Source organism: Rousettus aegyptiacus, unplaced genomic scaffold (assembly GCF_014176215.1).
Source record: "Rousettus aegyptiacus isolate mRouAeg1 unplaced genomic scaffold, mRouAeg1.p scaffold_m13_p_3, whole genome shotgun sequence".
NCBI classification, from domain to species: domain Eukaryota; kingdom Metazoa; phylum Chordata; class Mammalia; order Chiroptera; family Pteropodidae; genus Rousettus; species Rousettus aegyptiacus.
In genome coordinates, this window is record NW_023416306.1 from 57,162,117 (window position 1) to 57,179,862 (window position 17,746).

The window sequence follows — 17,746 nt, forward strand, 5'->3', positions numbered from 1 at the left end:
CACTGGGCTATATTCTTTACATGGATGTTTTCATTTATTTCTTAGTAGAAACCTACAAAGTAGTTTCTATTGTTCTGATTTTATAGGTAAACAGTGACTTAAAGAAGTATGTGATAATCATAATGAAAACTAAAATTTATCATGTACTTACTCCATGCTAGGCATTGTTGAGAGCACTTTATATATATTATCTTGTTTAATTTCTACAATGGTTTGAGGAGGTACATAGCAGTTTTATAGATTTGAAAAATGACGTTTAAAGAGGTTAAGTAATGTGCCACTATTCTGCCAAAGTCCAGGACTTGTGCACTTAACTACTCTAATACACTGCTTCTCAGTACAACAAAATCTTATACCCTTTGCAATTGCTTCACTCACTACCCAGGGGTCTTTTTCTTACAGTATATAAATGCTTAACAACTTCCCTTATGAGTCCAGACAGCGACTGATGACTGTTGCAGGAGTTAAAGTTTAACTGGAGGCAATGTTCTCTCAAGGAAGTAGCTGTTACTTAAAGAGCATATAATTAAGGCAGATACCCTGTCTACTAGCATCTTGGTGTTCCACTTTCTCATACTACAAGCACTATTCAAAGGTCTCAAGGCAAATGGGCTACTTCAAAATTGCAGTCTATTAAGTCAATAAAATACGTGTTGATTATTTTTATAACATTCTGCTTCCTCCACTCTACATTTTTTTCTAAAATGTAATCTACATCACAGAATGCATAGTTTAGGAGAAACTTTAGAATTCAACAATTCTTTATTTATCAATTTATTTTTGAAAATAACTTCCATCTATGTGTGTAAAAGAAATGTGTGTTCATTAATTAAAGGATAAAAATAGAAAAACATAAAGGGAAAAAAGGCATTTTTCCAACACTCAAAGAAAACATTCTTAGATTTTCCTATGTATGTATATATATGTATTTTTAATTTTAAACTTAATTAGAAACATACTATAAAAAGAGTTATGTGCCATTCTTTTACATTAACATAACATTCTATTCTAAATATTTTTCTATTATTAAATATTACTCATGATCTTTTCATTTGTGTACTATATCCTCTGCATGGATATACTATTATTTCTACAGTCATTCCATTGTTATGTTGAAGTAGTTACTATGTCAATAGACTATTATGATAAATCCTTAATTACAAATTAGTTTATTTTTCTAGCTCTCTTGATAATTTTATTCCACAAGTGGGATTTTAAGATTAAAGTCCACAGACTTATTTTGAGGCTTCTCATATGCATGTTTACTGGTCACACAAGTTTACATCGTTACCAGCCCTGCTCTCTGCTGGCATTTAACATCATCCCCTTTAATCTTTACTTACTTCCCAAGTAAAATGTATCCTGTCACTATTTTAACCTGTATCCTTTTGTTTTCTTGAGATTTAGCTTTTTATTTTTTTAATATCCATTAAACATTTGTACTTTCTCTTCCAAAAACCCCATCATCTTACATATGAAAGGAAGTCCAACGGCAGTAAAGTGACTTTACGACTGTTCAAATAATTTTCTAGACCTAAGATGGAGCCACTCCTGCCTGGAGTAGCAGGTCAGCAAACCGAACCTATTTAACTTTCTTGTCTCTGTAAATGTTCCCCTTGACCAGAAACAAAGTATATTCAGTCAGCCAACCCCCAAAAGCCAAGCAAATTCTGTGCCTTCCCACCCAAAATAAGGTTGACTATGTGGCCCTAGCCAGTCAAATATTTTCTATTTGTTTCTTCCTTGCTCTTTATTTTTTTGTCCTATAAAAAGTTCTTGCCTTCTGCCCTATTTTGCAGTTCTCCAAAAGGAAACTGTCTGTTTCATGAAGTGTTAAGTAAAATTTGTTTGCATCACCTAAATGTCTCCTTTAATCATTTTTTAACACCATGATTACATAGCTATCTGTAAATCAAGCTTAGATTGGAAAGTTAGTTCTTCTGACATACAGACCAGTGCAATGTCCACTATCCTATGCAGCTTACTTAAATCATAGATGCTCAGTCCAGAAATATCCCTTTCACTACTTCCTTCTTAGATCTCAGAAAGAGTTGACAGGCTAAGGGAACTATAGAGGGAAAGCCCTCCCTCAGGTTAAGTCATCAAAACCAAGGCTGTAAAGATGGACCTTTGATACTACACAAACTGATTAAAGGTTTCCTTTCTTAGATTTTTCAACAGTTCAATGCGTATCCTGCTGATAAAGGCCACATATTTCAAACTGTCTCTTAAATTGCACATTTTGGAGATGTCAAAAATTTTCCACAAAATTGTTTTCTATATCCAAATATATTTGAAGTACAGAATTCTAAAATCTCCATTTAAAGACTCACAAGTAATATGAGATTATTAAAAAGACTCTAAGAAGAAAGCCTTAAACCCAAAGTTTGCAAACTTATAGAAAATATTTTTTTCTCTTCATAAAACAACCCAAGTTATTTGAGAAATCATTCAAGAGACACAAAGTTAGAGAATTAAAATGACTGAAATATAGGATGCCTACATGGTGTCTACAAATTTCCTGGTCATACTCAATAAATCCATACTTATTGAATCTAAAACTAAATTTCAGGCAAGTCTTTGAAAACCAAACATCTGGCCTTTTTCTACACAGACCTTTTACTAAAACTACCTTCAGAGGTGGAGAAAACTGATTGCAGAGGGAAAAGGTTTAGTGCCCTCAACTTAAAGTTCTGTCTTTAATGAATATTGAAGTTTCTTAAATAATCAAAGGCATTTCCTTGAAGATTAGGAAATGGCTGTAATTTACATTCAATTTGCTTTTAACCAGAAGGTTGAATTATACAAAATTTTGCAACATCTTGCTTTAACTGAATAATTTAAACAGATGAAAAACACTCACTCACATTCACTATGGTTGACTATACCTTTCTGTACCTGAGACTAACCATATGCCTGTGCCCAAACTCACATCTAGGACCTTCCAAAGCAGAGTTACCCTGATTAAAACTGATTTTCTTCTTCTTGAGTGAATTCTGCATATTTTAATGAACAATGAAATATCGAATTGTCCAAAAGTGAGATTTTGTTTAAATACACATTAAAACATGTTCAGGAGTTCATCTTCTGAGGAAAGTTTCATTTTTAGAATACAGCCTGGTTCTCTGATTGTATATAACAAATTAATTTGTTCATTCATTGAACAAACAATTGTCAAGTACGCACTTTATGACAGGGGCCATATAAAGTGTTAGGACTACAAAGACAAAGAAAATTCTTGTTCTTGGGAAGTTTATAGTGTGATGCAAAAAGACATACAAACTAACAGTTTAAAAAGAGTAGTAGATAAGTGCTATAATGGTGAAATGAAATGTATTCTGTGCTATTGGAATAAATAAGAGAGCAGAATTTGACTCAAAGTGGACCTAGGGGAGGAAGAGAGTTAGCTTTGAAAGAACATGTAGAATTTAGAAAAGCAAAATGGGGTACATTTGAAGGTGGAAGGGAAGAATGTGGCACAAAGAATCAATACATAGATGTTTTATCAGAAGCAGAATTTTGTGTGAAAGAGAGCACTGGACAGATAAAAATTAACTGAGATATAATCCCTATCTTTGAGAGACTGAGGCCTTGTGGGAGAGAAATTTATAATTAAGTGCTTTATAGTACAAAATGGTATTGCTATGATAACATATGAGGAAAATGCTCTAGTGAGTTCATCAAACTCAGCAGTATACATTTAAAGAACTACTATTCAGGATGAATATTTCGTTGTGCAAAGGATTGCTCAGCTACAGAATACTAGCCCATATTTCTCCTTGAATTGTATTATGATAACCTTGGCTATCTTACTTGCATGCCATAGCTAATGATAAAATTCACACTCAGATGTCTGATGAAGAAAAGAGACCAACCATTACAAATATTCTTGTTAATATGTAATGGAATTGCTTTTGATAACTCAAGAAAAGTGGTAACAAATGATGAGAAGTATGTTTTTGAGCCTAAGTCACAGTATATCAAAAATCAGGAAATTCTAGACTTGGAAGAAGCTTCTCCAAATTTTATGTATCATCATCATCATAGATTATGTAATTTACTTTGCATCTAGCACTGTTTTAACTCATTTAATCTTAACCACCTGTGAATTAGACTCTATTCTAAGGATTCTGATTCTAAGGGAATAGGTAATTAATTAATCCAAATGTTAATAAATGGTGCAGCTGGCATTCCAACCCCAGCGGACAGTCTCAAGAGCCTAGGTTCCTGAAACACCATGTTCTACGCTCCAGCACAGAGGTCAGGATGAGGAAAAAAGTGATTTGCCAAAGGTGAAAGAATAGTTTGGGTCTGCCGCTTCATTCATTAAAGTAGGCAGAGTGCGAAAAGTAAATCACAGTATCATATATTGAGATGCAGTATAGTTAAAAAAAAAAAAAAAAAATTCAATTCTTAAAAACGATAAATAATTTAACCTAATTGAACTCTAATGAGAGTTTTGGCTTTCTTCTCTGCTGAGGACCTTAGCACAGTTTTGATGTTCAGCCTTGACCTACACATCACTTTTTTCTACAAATATTTGTTTTTTTAAAAATAAGTATAAATAATTTTTTGATACAACAATACCAAAAAGGAGGAGGAGGAGGAGGAAGAGAGGGGGAAAGGGGTTTAATGATGCAGAACTGAAGCATTGAAGCTGAAGTGAGAGAAACTGCAATAGTGATAAGGAAACCGGAGGCCAGACTATGAACGAGACCCATCAGATCGTAGGCCTCATCTGGTTCCACCCTGTTTTTGAACAAGGTCCTTATTCTTCTTTGGGCTCCTTTTCTATATCCATACATAACTGATATCTTTCAGGGTTGTTAAAATAGTTTAGTGTGAATGTATATGTATATGTATATGTATATGTATATGTATATGTATATGCATATGTATTATGGCTCAACCAAAATCCCCAGCAAGCACACACACACTAGACACAAATTAAGTCGGTCCCCTTCCTTCTCCTTTTAAGTCCAAGCCAAAGTTTTTCTACAACTCCTTGAAAAAGTTACCGCAGTAGGGATGGATCCATGTCGTTAAACCTCTGTCAAAACCCATAGAATGTACAGCACCAAGAGTGAACCCTACCGTAAACTGATAATCACAATTGGCTCATCAACTGTAACACATACATCATGCTAATACAAGATGTTCATGACGTACTGGGGTAAAAGGAGGGAGGAGATTTTTTGAGAACTCTGAACTTTGTTCAATTTTTCTACAAATTTAAATATGCTCAAAAACTTTTATTAATTTAGAAGAAGTTATTAGTTGAGCCATCCTTTGACATGCACCATGATTTAGGTTTAATTGACTCTCCAGTTATACCCAGACAAACTAGAAAATTTTCCACAGAGCAGTCAGGGCCATCAGCAATAAAAAAAAGAAACAAGGCAAATTGCAGTGACTTCTTGCTCATCACACTTTCTGGCGCTTGGGGACTGAGTGTGATTTTAGCCAGACTATGTAGCAATGTCTCTTCTGAGGATCTGCATACCACCAGCTACTCAAGTGCCACCCAAGTGCTTTAAGGTCTCCATGGTGGCACACAAGACACTTTCCCACACTGAGGCCCTCCATGTGAATGCGCACTGATCTTAATTGCATTAAGAAGAGTGAAACTTGATCTGATTACTTTGGCAGAATGGGGGAAGGACTGTGGAGAGTGGGAGGGTGGGAGAATGCTCTCAGTCAGTGGAATTAAAAATGCTTCAAGTACGTCAAGATTTTGTTCCAAAACAAAATCTCCATAAATCTTTATAACATAGGCTGCAAATTATGTATCTGAATGTCTGATTAGATAATTTGCTGTTAAATAAATATGCGTGGGAGAATGCAGAAATGTAAAAGAATGGCATCCTACAACATTTGCAAACACCAATAAGAGAAGTGTTTTAAAAGAGAGAAAAATAAGGAGCACATGAGCAATCTTGGCTAAACTGCCGTCTTAGAGCCGTCAAGTCATAAAAAGGCTACTTTTCAAAAGTTGATTTACAAATCGTTCGTCTAGAAGTGAGAACATATTTACCACAGGCACCATGTCCGGAGTAGCTGACAAAAGCCGTTCAAACCATGATGGCCCTGGGCACTGCATAATCTCATCATGGTGGGAGATACTTCTGCGTAAAACCATACTATCTTTTAAAGTATTGATTAAAGGTGTTGAGACTCCTTTACTCAGTTTCATTCAATTCAGTACACTAAATTCCAGAATGCCATTGATGGTGTAACCATGCTCCAGGTGTACCAGGGATGCTATTCTCACAGATCACTAAGTGAATAGTGCCACTTGGAGTTATGCAATGTGGAGGTTGACCTCAATGTCTCTCATGGCCTGAGGAAAAGTACTGGCTGCAATAGAGACTTCATTCTCATGGATTCAGCCCTACTCCACTGCCCAGAAGGGAGCAAACATTCTTTGTGAGGGCTAATGATGGTCTGCATTATTGATGACAATAGGAGGCATGCCATGATGAAAGAGATGCCTCTAATGTCACCCCTAAATGAGCAGTTCCCATCTCTGGCTTCACATCATAATTGCTTGAGCACCTCTCCCAGACTTTCTAATTTTATTTGTCAGGGTGGGGCCCAGGCATCTGAATTCAAAGTTCTTTAGATGAGACTGACGGAGGGGAGGGGTAGAGCTGGAAGAATGGGGTGAAGGGTTAAAGAAGTACAAATTAGTAGTTGATGGATGGTCACGGAGATGGGGGTCACAACAGAGGGAATGCAGTTAGCATTAATATATTGCATAGGTGGAAAACCAGAGAAGAGAAGGAGCAATGAGGGAGATCATTTTATAAACTATATAAATGTCTAACCAATGTCCTATATATTTGAAACTAATTAAAATTAATTTATTTAAAAAAATTTTTTTAAGTTGTTTAAGTGATTCTAATGAGCAACCAGAATTGAGAATCACTGCTGTGACAACTGCACTTCACTTTCTTCTCCTGTAAGTATAAAAAGAGGTCAAAGGAGATTTTAGTGCCCAAAGACTGAAGTTAGGTTCTTTGGCATGTCTGAAAACCATCAAGGTAGAATGAGCTAGGGCTGGGGATGCCATCTGTAAGTCCAGCACCAGGAAGAGGCTGAAAGCAAGACCCAGTTTGGAGGTGTTTGGGGAGGGATGGAGAAGAGGAGAAGGGGCTAGGATGATGTCAGACAGATAGGAAAGGAAGAAACCTTTCCTGACAACCTAGTGCTAGAAAGCCATTCACATGCATGAGATTGGACACAAGGCTGTGGCTTCCTGAGTTAGCAGAAGTGTTAGAAAGGAAACAAAGTCTAAATTAAAAGACATAAACATGAAGTTTAGTAAAATTTTGTGCTACCTCTAGTTTGCATTCTAACTTTTCCCTTGCTGTCTTTCCCTAAAGACAGAGTTAAATGCATATATTATAGCAATAATTGCATTACTCACAAGGCTAATATTTCTAATGATATTTTTTTCATAGTATGCTATGTCAAGAAGTGATAGAGTCATTTGGGTTTATGCGGGAAGTAATAAATATCCCTAAAAATCTTCACTTGTGAAATCATTATCGATCAAATTAGAAGGAAATTTAAGGACAAATTTAATCATCTTAGCAAAGCAGAAACCTTCAAACCTTCTGACCTGTAAATCAAAATCTCCCACATCACTCCAAAGTCCAATTCTCCTTCATATTCTTAATGTACCAATTACTTCTTGTCAGTTCTTCGATATGGAGCAATGGTTACTGTCTCACACCTCTTATAACACTTCTTAACATGGTCATAAACCTCGATCTTGTACACTGGGGCCCATTTCACCATCTCCGATCTTCTGCTTGGGATAAACAGTTTAGCTTTTTCTATTTAATAACAAAATACAAAGATCAATTTTTTGAAGGAAAAAAAGGAGTCAATTCCTTTTCGTAAAGAAAAAGAGAAAGCCAAATAATAATACATGGCATTTATGTCAAACTCTTTAGCTCACATATCTCTTTGTAGGCAGACTCCAATTAAGCCTTTGAACTAAGAATAGCACTTTGACTAAACTGTTCACTTTTGAACACTTCAGTGTTTAGGAGTAACTTCAATCTACAATACAAATATGTTACTTAAACTTTCTCGGCCTTACTTTCATTGTCTGTAGGGTGGGAATTGATAATATCAACTTCATACGATTTTTGTAAAAATAGCTTTTGTTGATTTTAATTAACAGAAATACGAGTGTCCTCAAACCCTGGGCACATGTGCTCTTTACCATATCATTTTAAGTCTGTCTTAAAAAGTCTGAAAAGTCTAATCTTAAAAGTCTGAAGTCTCAAGACTTGGGTTTTAAAGTTCTAATTTCAGAACTCTCTGGCCATAAGGTTAACTGTTCATATGTGACAGCTGTAAGCACTGGGCTGACCATCCATGACTACAAACCTTGTGTACAATACCCTATGATCTCTGACCACCTCTCCATTAGCTTAATGGTTCTTGTCATTTGCCATTCTTAGGTAGACAAACACTACCCTCATAGGGGGAAGGAACCTATGAGGACCCTGGAGTCTTCCTATCAGTGAATACCATAGCCTGTGATTTCAATGCGCAAGGGACCTAGCATCCAAGCAACTTTCGAAGCCATGGAACAGAAAATGTCTCTTTATTGAGGAGTAAAGACCAACAGTTCCCAATAAAGCAATTCGGCAATGAGTGATGTGACATGGTATCTGTAATACAGAAATGATAGACACAGCACACTGTTTCCTCCAAACCAGAAGAGTCAAAGCAGAAGCGCACAGGCTTTACGACCAAATGAGAAAAATAAAATGGGTTTCACCTGGGATTTTGGAAAGTGCAAAGCTAGTCCTGCCTGAGGAAGTTTCCCTGTCACCCCATTCTGAAGCCAAACTCTAAATCCAGAGTATATTATAAAATGATTTTTTATGTAGGTTTATGTGGCTACAGGTTTTATTCTATTTTCTTCTGTAGTAGTACAACAGTAAGTCCTCACTTAACATTGTTAAGTTCTGTGTCTTTAAGCAAAACGATGTATAACAAAATCAATTTTACTATAGGCTAAGTAACATAAACAAGAGTTAAGTTTCTACAGCATCTCATCAGCAATGAATGAAACAAGATTATTAGAGGACTTGCTGTAATATCTTAAGAATTTGTAAAATCAACTAACACCAAACGAAGAACTTGACATTGTGGCATGGCATTATAGGCTTAACTTTTTTCCCCAAAATTTATTTGTTGAAGCCCTAACCCCCAGTACCACAGGAGGTGACTATTTAGAGACAGGGTCTTTAAAGAGATAATTGAATTAGAATGATGTCATTAGGGTCAGTCTTAATCTGATACAACTGATGTCTGTATAAAAAGAGGAAATTATGACACAGATGAATACAAAGGGAAGACCTTGTGAAGACACAGGGAGAGGACAACCATCTACCAGGCAAAGAGAGAGGCCTCAGAAGGAATCATCCCTACTGACACCTTACTCTTGGACTTCTAGTCTCTAGAGTTGTGAGAAAATAGATTTTTCTTGTTTAAGCCCCCCGGTCTGTGGTACTTTGTTATGGCTGCCCTAGGAAACTAATACGCATGCTAAATGAGAAATGTCATTTATGTCAAACTCTTTAGCTCACATATCTCTTTGTAGGCAGACTCCAATTAAGCCTTTGAACTAAGAATAGCACTTTGACTAAACTGTTCACTTTTGAACACTTCAGTGTTTAGGAGTAACTTCAATCTACAATACAAATATGTTACTTAAACTTTCTCGGCCTTGCTTTCATCGTCTGTAGGGTGGGAATTGATAATATCAACTTCATATCAACTTTCTTTATGAAAAGGAATTGACTCCTTTTTTTCCTTGAGCTCTTTGGGTAGCTATTCAATATGGTTAAGTGGCCATTCCATGCCTGCTCCTTTGCTACTGATAAATCACCCGTAAGTGATCTTTTAATCACAAATCAGTACCTCCAGTAGAAGCTATTTGTTATTGCTCCAAATGTTCTAAGAGCTTAAGGCACCAATTATTTTCCAACATTTGAGCAAAATCATTTATAAATCGCTTGTAAAATTGTGTGGCATTTTCTATTGTGTTAAAGTCAGTAAATCTTAGTAGCAGAGGTCATGGTCAGTGAGAAGATCAAAGTTACTGAGCCATGACATGTGGTTAGCAGGAGTCTGATTTTCTTAAGACCTGGAAAACATTAAAAGAAAAGAAGAAGAAAGTAAGGACAATGAAAGGAAAGAGCTGCAAAAGAAAAGGCCCTTGTTTCAGTAATTTGGAATGAACTGATGATGCTGACTGCTGTGGAGTAGAGGCTCATTACATCATGACCATCACATTCTCTACGTTCAATGACAGTGACTTCATGTTAAAAGAGGTTATTTTATATTTTAGAAATGAACTTAAGGCATTTATCCCCATATTTGGTAGAAATCAGTTCTTCATGTGCATTTGCCTTCTGATCTCCATTCTTTTTTTTTTTTTTTTTAAATTATCACCACTTGGATAAACTGGCTTTCAGCAGAAGGCCAGTGGCCCTCCCCATGGGAGAAGCCAAGCCTGCAGCAGGAAAACTGCTGTAGCAGTGCAGGCACCAATGCTGGACCAGTGCAGGAAGGGCAGAAACTGAAGAACATGCTGGCTTTGCTTTGAATCCTTGTTCCGCCACTTCCTGGTGATGTTGTCTTAGCCCAATTAAATTCTCTTAGCCTCAATTTTCTCAACTGTAAAAAGGGTTAAAACACCAATCGATAGTTTCGTTGTAAGAATCAAATGAAAAAATACACATAGTGGATATTCAATAAATGTTAGTGTTCTTACTACTGCTATTATTATGATTATTAACTGCTAATACTCATCAAATATTTTTTCTTTTCACCTTGACCAACTATCCTATCTCCTTGAAAAATGTCTCTACCTACTAATCACCACTCTTGTATTCCCTAAAAGAACCACTTGATTCTGATTGCCATCGGTCCACCAAAATAGCTGTCTCAAAGGCTGCCAGTAACCTAGTAATTAATACATCACATAGAACTTCTCTCTGGCAGTCCATTCCGATCTCTGCAGCAGCCAACGACACGCCTCCACCACACCGTCTGCATAGTTGCTGCTATTCTGGTTTATGTGCGTCAAAATACTCCTAGTTTCGTTTCTACTTCAGCAATGCCTCTTTCTCTTTTATTTGTGCTTTCTTGTCTTTTCACGCTCCTTTTTCTCCTTTCTCATTCACATTGCACCATTAAAAATATATTTCTTAAAAGTTTGACCCCAACTGGCTTCTCTCTACATATCTACTCCCACAGCCTTTCGTATCCCAAAACCATAGCCCTGCCTTCTACCCTAAGCTCCAGTGACATATTCGCAATGACCTGCTGGACAGGTCCCTTGCTCTTTATGCTCTTGCCCTTGTCTGCCCCCTGACTGAAATGTCCTTGCTTTCATCCTTATTAAAATTCTTCTCAGAGATGAATACCTCTTGAAATGCCTCCTCCAAGATGCTTAAGACCTGATCAGTCCATTCAGCTGCTGCTGAAGAATCACATTTTGTTGAAACCCATCACAGGGCATTTATCACATCATACGAGATGGTGTAGCTATAACTCTTCCAGAGTTGTCCAATAATGGCCAAGACTTAGGTATAGACATGGGAAGGGGTTATTATCTCGGGGAAGGAGCATGGATTCTGGGGTCTGATTTTCCTATGTGATCATCCCCTGCCCACCTTTTCAACCTCTTCTCACACAACTCTCCTCCTTGCTACTGACAAGCTACTCATAAAGGTCTTCTCCCTTCCTTAAACTCACCACACTGCCTATTGCAGGCCTTTACATGTTTTGTTTGTGCTGTTCCATCCTCCATGAACGCCAACCATACCTTTCCCCCAGCTAACTTTGAAGTCTACCCAACTTTGAGGTCTCAAGCTCTCAGACAAGTTATTGGATTGCATAGAATCCTGTAATACCCTTTACCACATGTTGCACACCTACAGACATTTAATTATTCATTTGCAGTCGTTTTTTAAAGTTTGACTTTTATCCTATCTCCAGGCTCCTTGAAGATAACAACCATGATTGTTCTGTGCATTCAAGTACCCCCAGTTCCAGTCATTGGGCCTGGCACAGAACTCAAAAAATATCAGTTGAGTGACTGAATTACCCCAACACAAACATTGAACCTATAAGAAAAGCTGGTAGAAAGAAGAATGAGAATGCTACATGTCTGAGTGATCATTTTTTATGATGCGTTGATAGTTCACGATGCAACCCAAGAGTTTCAAATTCTCAAACAAACTTTTCCCCCTGGGGTTGGGTTCCTTGCTAAAATGAAGCAAAATCCTGACAAAAACAAGAATTTATCTTCTTATATATTTATCTGAAACGGCTGTAAAAATCTCCAGTTCTGGAGGGTCAGGAGGAAATGAGGACAGGATGATTTTCACATCGCCCTTGTTCTCTCCACACTAATCACTTTGATAGTTTGTGCATTCAAGGATCTGTTTCATGCTTCTATGCAACCCATGAGAAGGAATAAAATGAGAACTAGGCTGCAGATCAGAGTTTAAAGGCCAGGGAGTGATGGGTTGAGATCTGTTCTGCCCAGTCAATGAGATGGGGGGTGGGGGGGTGGGGCTTTATTACTCATTTCTCTTTTCTTTTCACCTAAAAAATGGAGTAGTTTGCCTATGCATGTTTGATTTTTCTCCAGCCTTCACAGCCTTCACCCTTTCTCAAAAAAGAAATACTTATTGAGTACTTATCATATGTCATGTACACGATACATGCTTTCCAAATGTCTTTTAGCCCTTACAAATAACTGGTGAGGTAAGTATAAATATCCTGATTTACCCCCAAGGAAACTGACCATGTAACTTACCCAACATTACAGAACCAAAGAATATTGTAGCCCAGGATTGGAACCCAGTTGGAATTTATTCAAAGGCCACTCTTTTTTTTTTTTTTTCCTACTACACTACTCTGCTTTAATCTCCATGATCTATCAATACTACCTTTTGAGTTTAAAACAATCACTAGTGCTTACTGGACAAAATAGAATCATCTACCATGTTCTAATAAAGGAGAAGAATTACATAAAACAGAATTAAATTATCGCTGTTGTGTTGCTATGTTGTCTTTCCAATAAGGAGAATCACTTTTACAGGAAAAGCAGATCTGAGCCAAGAAAGGAATTGTTAAAAAAAAAAAAAAAAATCCAACAACTTTCAAACATTTGGATGAGTCCTCAGCTGTGAATTTCAATCCTTTCTGAAATTCTCCTAACTTCACTATGATTTTGACTAATAATTTACAAAATAAATAATTCTTGTGCTAACAAAAAATGTAGACTTTGGAATGAAAATACCATGGCATTGAGTGCTACCCCAAGAGACAAAGTCCTGGCTCATTTATTTTAAGAGAAGAATGCAGAGAGCATTTGTAAGCACTGAGCAGCTGATAACACTTGATAGAATGCAGAGATGGGCTCCCCCTGGAGATGCAACACACGATGGAAGGACTTGGAGCTTAGTGAGTCCTGGAGTGTTATCTGCTCCCGTCTCTAAAGTAGCCAGATAAGAATTTTCAATGATAAAGTTGAGAGTGAAGAGTGATATACAATCTTAGCAGCCTTTGCATGATGCGCGAAAAAAGTATTCTCACATCAGATCAACAACCCCATAAGTAAGAGGGATGAGTGAAACTAAAGACTGTTTTGCCATCTCCATTAAATTTACCAAATAGAAGCTGCGAATATTTTATAAAAACAAAAAAACTAAATTTCCAAGTTTTACTCTCTGTCCTCTAGTGAGTACTTTCCCACCCAAACATGATATCTTCAGACAGCTGGAGGGTACATTTGTCAGAAAATCACAGAGATCACAGCTACATTTTCTTATCTTGATGGCCAATTTTTAGAATCCTTTGAAAACGTTGCTTCAGTCACCACAGCGAAAGAAGCTATACAACAGACAAAATGCAAGATTTCATTAGGGAGTTGTTTTTTTTACCCCCAGCCCTTCAAAGGTCTCTGTTTGAGCTTCTCACCTGGTAGCACAAAAGCTATTAACTCACTTGAGTATAAGGGTCAGATTGCAAGCTGTGCAAGTATGGAAACTGGCAAGCCCTGTTCAGACCACCCAGCTCTCCAAAGGGGTAGTAACACCAGATTCAGACAAGATAAGAGGCTGCTGTCCTATGTAACCTGGCCCAGAGACACAGCCTTTTAGAGAGTTACAGGATCCCATTGTGAAGAATGACTGTGTTCTCTGAAAAAGGTGGCATTTGTCTAACTCACTGTACTGGTGGTCTTGTTATTTGTGAGAGAAAGAAAACATATAAAATATTTTTGAAAATTGTTGAAGAAAAGCAGTAAGCCAAATCTTTGAGCCTGTTCTCAAAGCAAATGCTAAAAAGTTACCATTCTGTTGTATGCCAGCTATACTTTAATAAAAAAAAAATTTTTTTTAAGTTCCCATTCCCCAATAACTGAATTTAGAAGACTGAGATATATCCATCAGTATCAGAAGATCAGAGCTGATAAGATATCAAAACTCATTTATTCAGCCCTTTTTCTTTATTAATGGAGGAAGTAATGCTTAGAGAGAGTAGGTGGCTCATCCAAGATTGGTTAGCAACAACTAAGATTTGAAACATCATGAGGACAAGGACTCTGTCCTTACTATTCACGCTGATCATTTTGGAGTCTTTGGAAACTAGCACTGAGCCTGGCATGTAGCAGATACCCATGAATGTTTGGGAAAGGATGACCACATCTTATTTTCCTTTTACTATAAATATACAATGCCATAAAATGTCGCTGGGGATCAGGATGGAGGTTTTCTTACTTTATATGTTGTCAAATGAGGACTCTAACATGATGGAGAAATCATCTCCTATTTTTTGCCAACCCCTATGGGCTGGTCAAATCTAAACTCAGTTTCTACGAATTAGGCTGACCCTGAAAAGTCCCAAAAAAGCCAGCTGGGTCCAGCCTATCCTGTCCCAGAAGCAGAGCATCCCTGGAAGCTGATAAAGAGTTAAGAACAGCTTTGGGCTTAAAGTTTCCAAGGCAAATATTGGTTGGCCATGTGGGGGCAGGTTAGATCATCCAGCCCAACACATGAGGGCAGAGAATATGGTGTCCGGGTACCTTTGTTCAACTCCCTTTCTCTCTCATGGAAATGGATAAGCAGAGATGAAAAAGGGAGCAAGAAAAAAAAAGAGTGAGGTTGGTGGGAAAGCTGGTTAAAAAGCCCCAGTTTTGTCAACCAAACATGTAAAATCATTTCGAACATAACTCATATTCAACATCAGCCCAAACTCAAGTTTATTAATTAGATATGATGTTTAATATTAACCAAGTACATGATAAGAATTTAATTGAAAGGACAAGAAAGAGCAATGCTTAATCCAACTGTGATCTCATCTGCATCAGAATCACCTGGGTAGATTCCTGTCCCCTCCTCAGGTCTAAAATGCTTTGGGGGTGTGGCCTAGGCACCTGCCTTTCACCAAGCAGGCTGGTGGTTCTTGTGCACACCCGAGTTTTCAGAATCCTTGATGAAGTCAAAGAGCAAAGGTAGTTACCATTTTCCTAGAGTTCTGCTGAAGGCACTTTTATCAAGTGCAGGCAGGATACCTAGAGGCAACCCTTCAAGCTTTGACTAGAGCAGGAGATGGCAGTATCAGTTTTCCGGAGCAGAAACCTGAAGAGCATTGGTTACCAGTAGGTCTGGTCTGAGGAGCAGCCCTGAAGAGGTTAATCTCTGCAGCAAGATTCCCAGGCCATAAATTCCAACCAGCCTCCGGAAATGCTCTTTTCAAGCTTTGTAATTCATGCCACGCAACAAGACTGAGAGCAATAGTAAAAAGGCAGAAATAAAAATTAAATGCCTTAAAAATTATTTTCGAGATCCAAATGAAAACTGAAAGAAGTTTTATGACAGCACCAGAATCTCTAAACAAAATCTGAGTAATAAGCAAAAATCAATCAAAAACTTCAGAACAATATGATCTCTTTGCTTCTCCAACACTATCTCTCATCCCCATTAAAAAAAGAAACCACACTTTTAAAAATGTATATCCAAATATAACTAAACTAAAGCAAAGCTACCCAAAAAATCATCACCTCCAAATTTCTGTATCTTTATGCCATGAGGATATTATCTGTTTCATTAAGCTTTGTATCTTTTCCCTTTGCCATTTCATTTAGCTGAGAAGAAATATTCTGATTTTGGGGAGTGTGAGAGATTACAAAAATTTTAAATGGTTATTTCATTGGTGAGTGCCATTGGAAGTGGATTCGGAAGAGAGCTATAAATTTTTATCTAATAAAGAGAATCCAATTTTTGGCATATTATTTTTTTAACACTACAAGTCACCACTCTCTGAGTTTACATGAAAATTAAACTTTGCAAGCAGACTCTGTACACTTCCTGCACCGTAACTTGATTGTTAACGCTACCACCACACACGCAACCTCTGGGACATTCTGCTAACAACATTCACAGTTAAATTGAGAGGAAGTACATAAAGTAGATACTTACAGGTAGTGGTTTTCCTTTCCAAGCCCAAAAGCTAGAAATCCTTGGCCCGGGACAGGCGGGATCAGAGTCACTGACCGGCTAATCTCTGGTTTAAAGAGCTTTGAGAGGAAGGGGGAAGAAAAACAATCCAGGAAAGGAAAGAGAGCTGAAATTCCAGTCTTTCAGGTCAGCTGAGTTTTAGCTTTCTTTGTACTAAAAATCCATTAACTCACCCAACGCAAAAATATAGAATTGAAGTTCACATACACACTTCAGTGTCTTCGCTGGTCTTCTCCAAGGCTGCTGCAGCAGCAGCTTTGAGAACTTCCCGATTGCCAAGCCTCAGGACTCCCTCTGAGAAGAGCATGATAAAGGATGCCTGCAACTGTTTGCAGGGATCTCGACCTCCCTGGCAGATTGCCACAGCTCCTCGGTCCCTTCTGCTGGTTGGGTCCGCGGGGACTAAACTGAGCTTTTGTTAATGAGGTCGGTTGCTTCTCTTCCTAGTCTCTCCCCAGCTTCCTTTCTCACTATTAGTTATGAACTAACTGCTCTGCCACTGGCTGAGCCGAAGCTGCCTCTCCCACCAGCCGCCCTCAGCACACAGATGCACATCCCACACACACATACACATGTGACATATACACAGTCACTTAAACACCACGCACAGGTGTATACATGCTACACACACATAGGCAGTCACAGGTATACCTATACACACCACACACAAACACAGTCACAGTCATGCATACACAAGTTCAGACCCCTTCACACCCATGTGTGTGCATAATCACACATACTACACATACATAGGCAAACACACAAGCTCACACACACCCATATACACAATCACACAGTTGTTTCCTAAACCTTCAAACTCTTCAAACACACTTTTCTCTGAACCTCTTTTCTTCAAACAAATTCCCATTCTGAAAGGTTTTTATTCAATTGAGACTAAACGCCCAGAATTCAGAAGGGAGGAGGAAGAGGAAGTGGCCCCTCTTAGCTTTTGTCACAGATTCAAGGAAAAAGAGATTTCTAGGGTTGTGTTTTTAAGTATTACCTTAGTTCTTCCATTTATAAAGCTTTTCATGTGTCTAGCTCTTTCTATAAATCCACAAAAGTCCCATTAATCTCATTTGCATATAGTTTATAACCCCATTGATTTAGATATTTCACAGATCAAGAAATGTCCTCTCAACAGAGGTTCATTTATTTAAACTTATCAGGATTCAATGGGT

At 37.7% G+C, this 17,746-nt stretch overlaps 1 protein-coding gene across 10 annotated transcripts in view; it reads right to left on the bottom strand.

Annotated features, from left to right (window-relative positions):
* Positions 1 to 17,139, bottom strand: part of FREM1 (FRAS1 related extracellular matrix 1) — a 136,439-nt gene extending 119,300 nt beyond the window's left edge. For 5 of the 10 annotated variants that reach the window (XM_036239396.1, XM_036239395.1, XM_036239397.1 and 2 more), the window contains exon 1: positions 16,527 to 17,137. The gene's annotated coding sequence lies outside the window, so the exon portion shown is untranslated. Of the gene's footprint in view, positions 1 to 16,526 lie in introns of all 10 variants that reach the window. The other 5 variants (XR_004956340.1, XR_004956341.1, XR_004956339.1 and 2 more) reach the window with 2 other exon arrangements.
* Between the last annotated feature and the right edge of the window lie 607 nt (positions 17,140 to 17,746).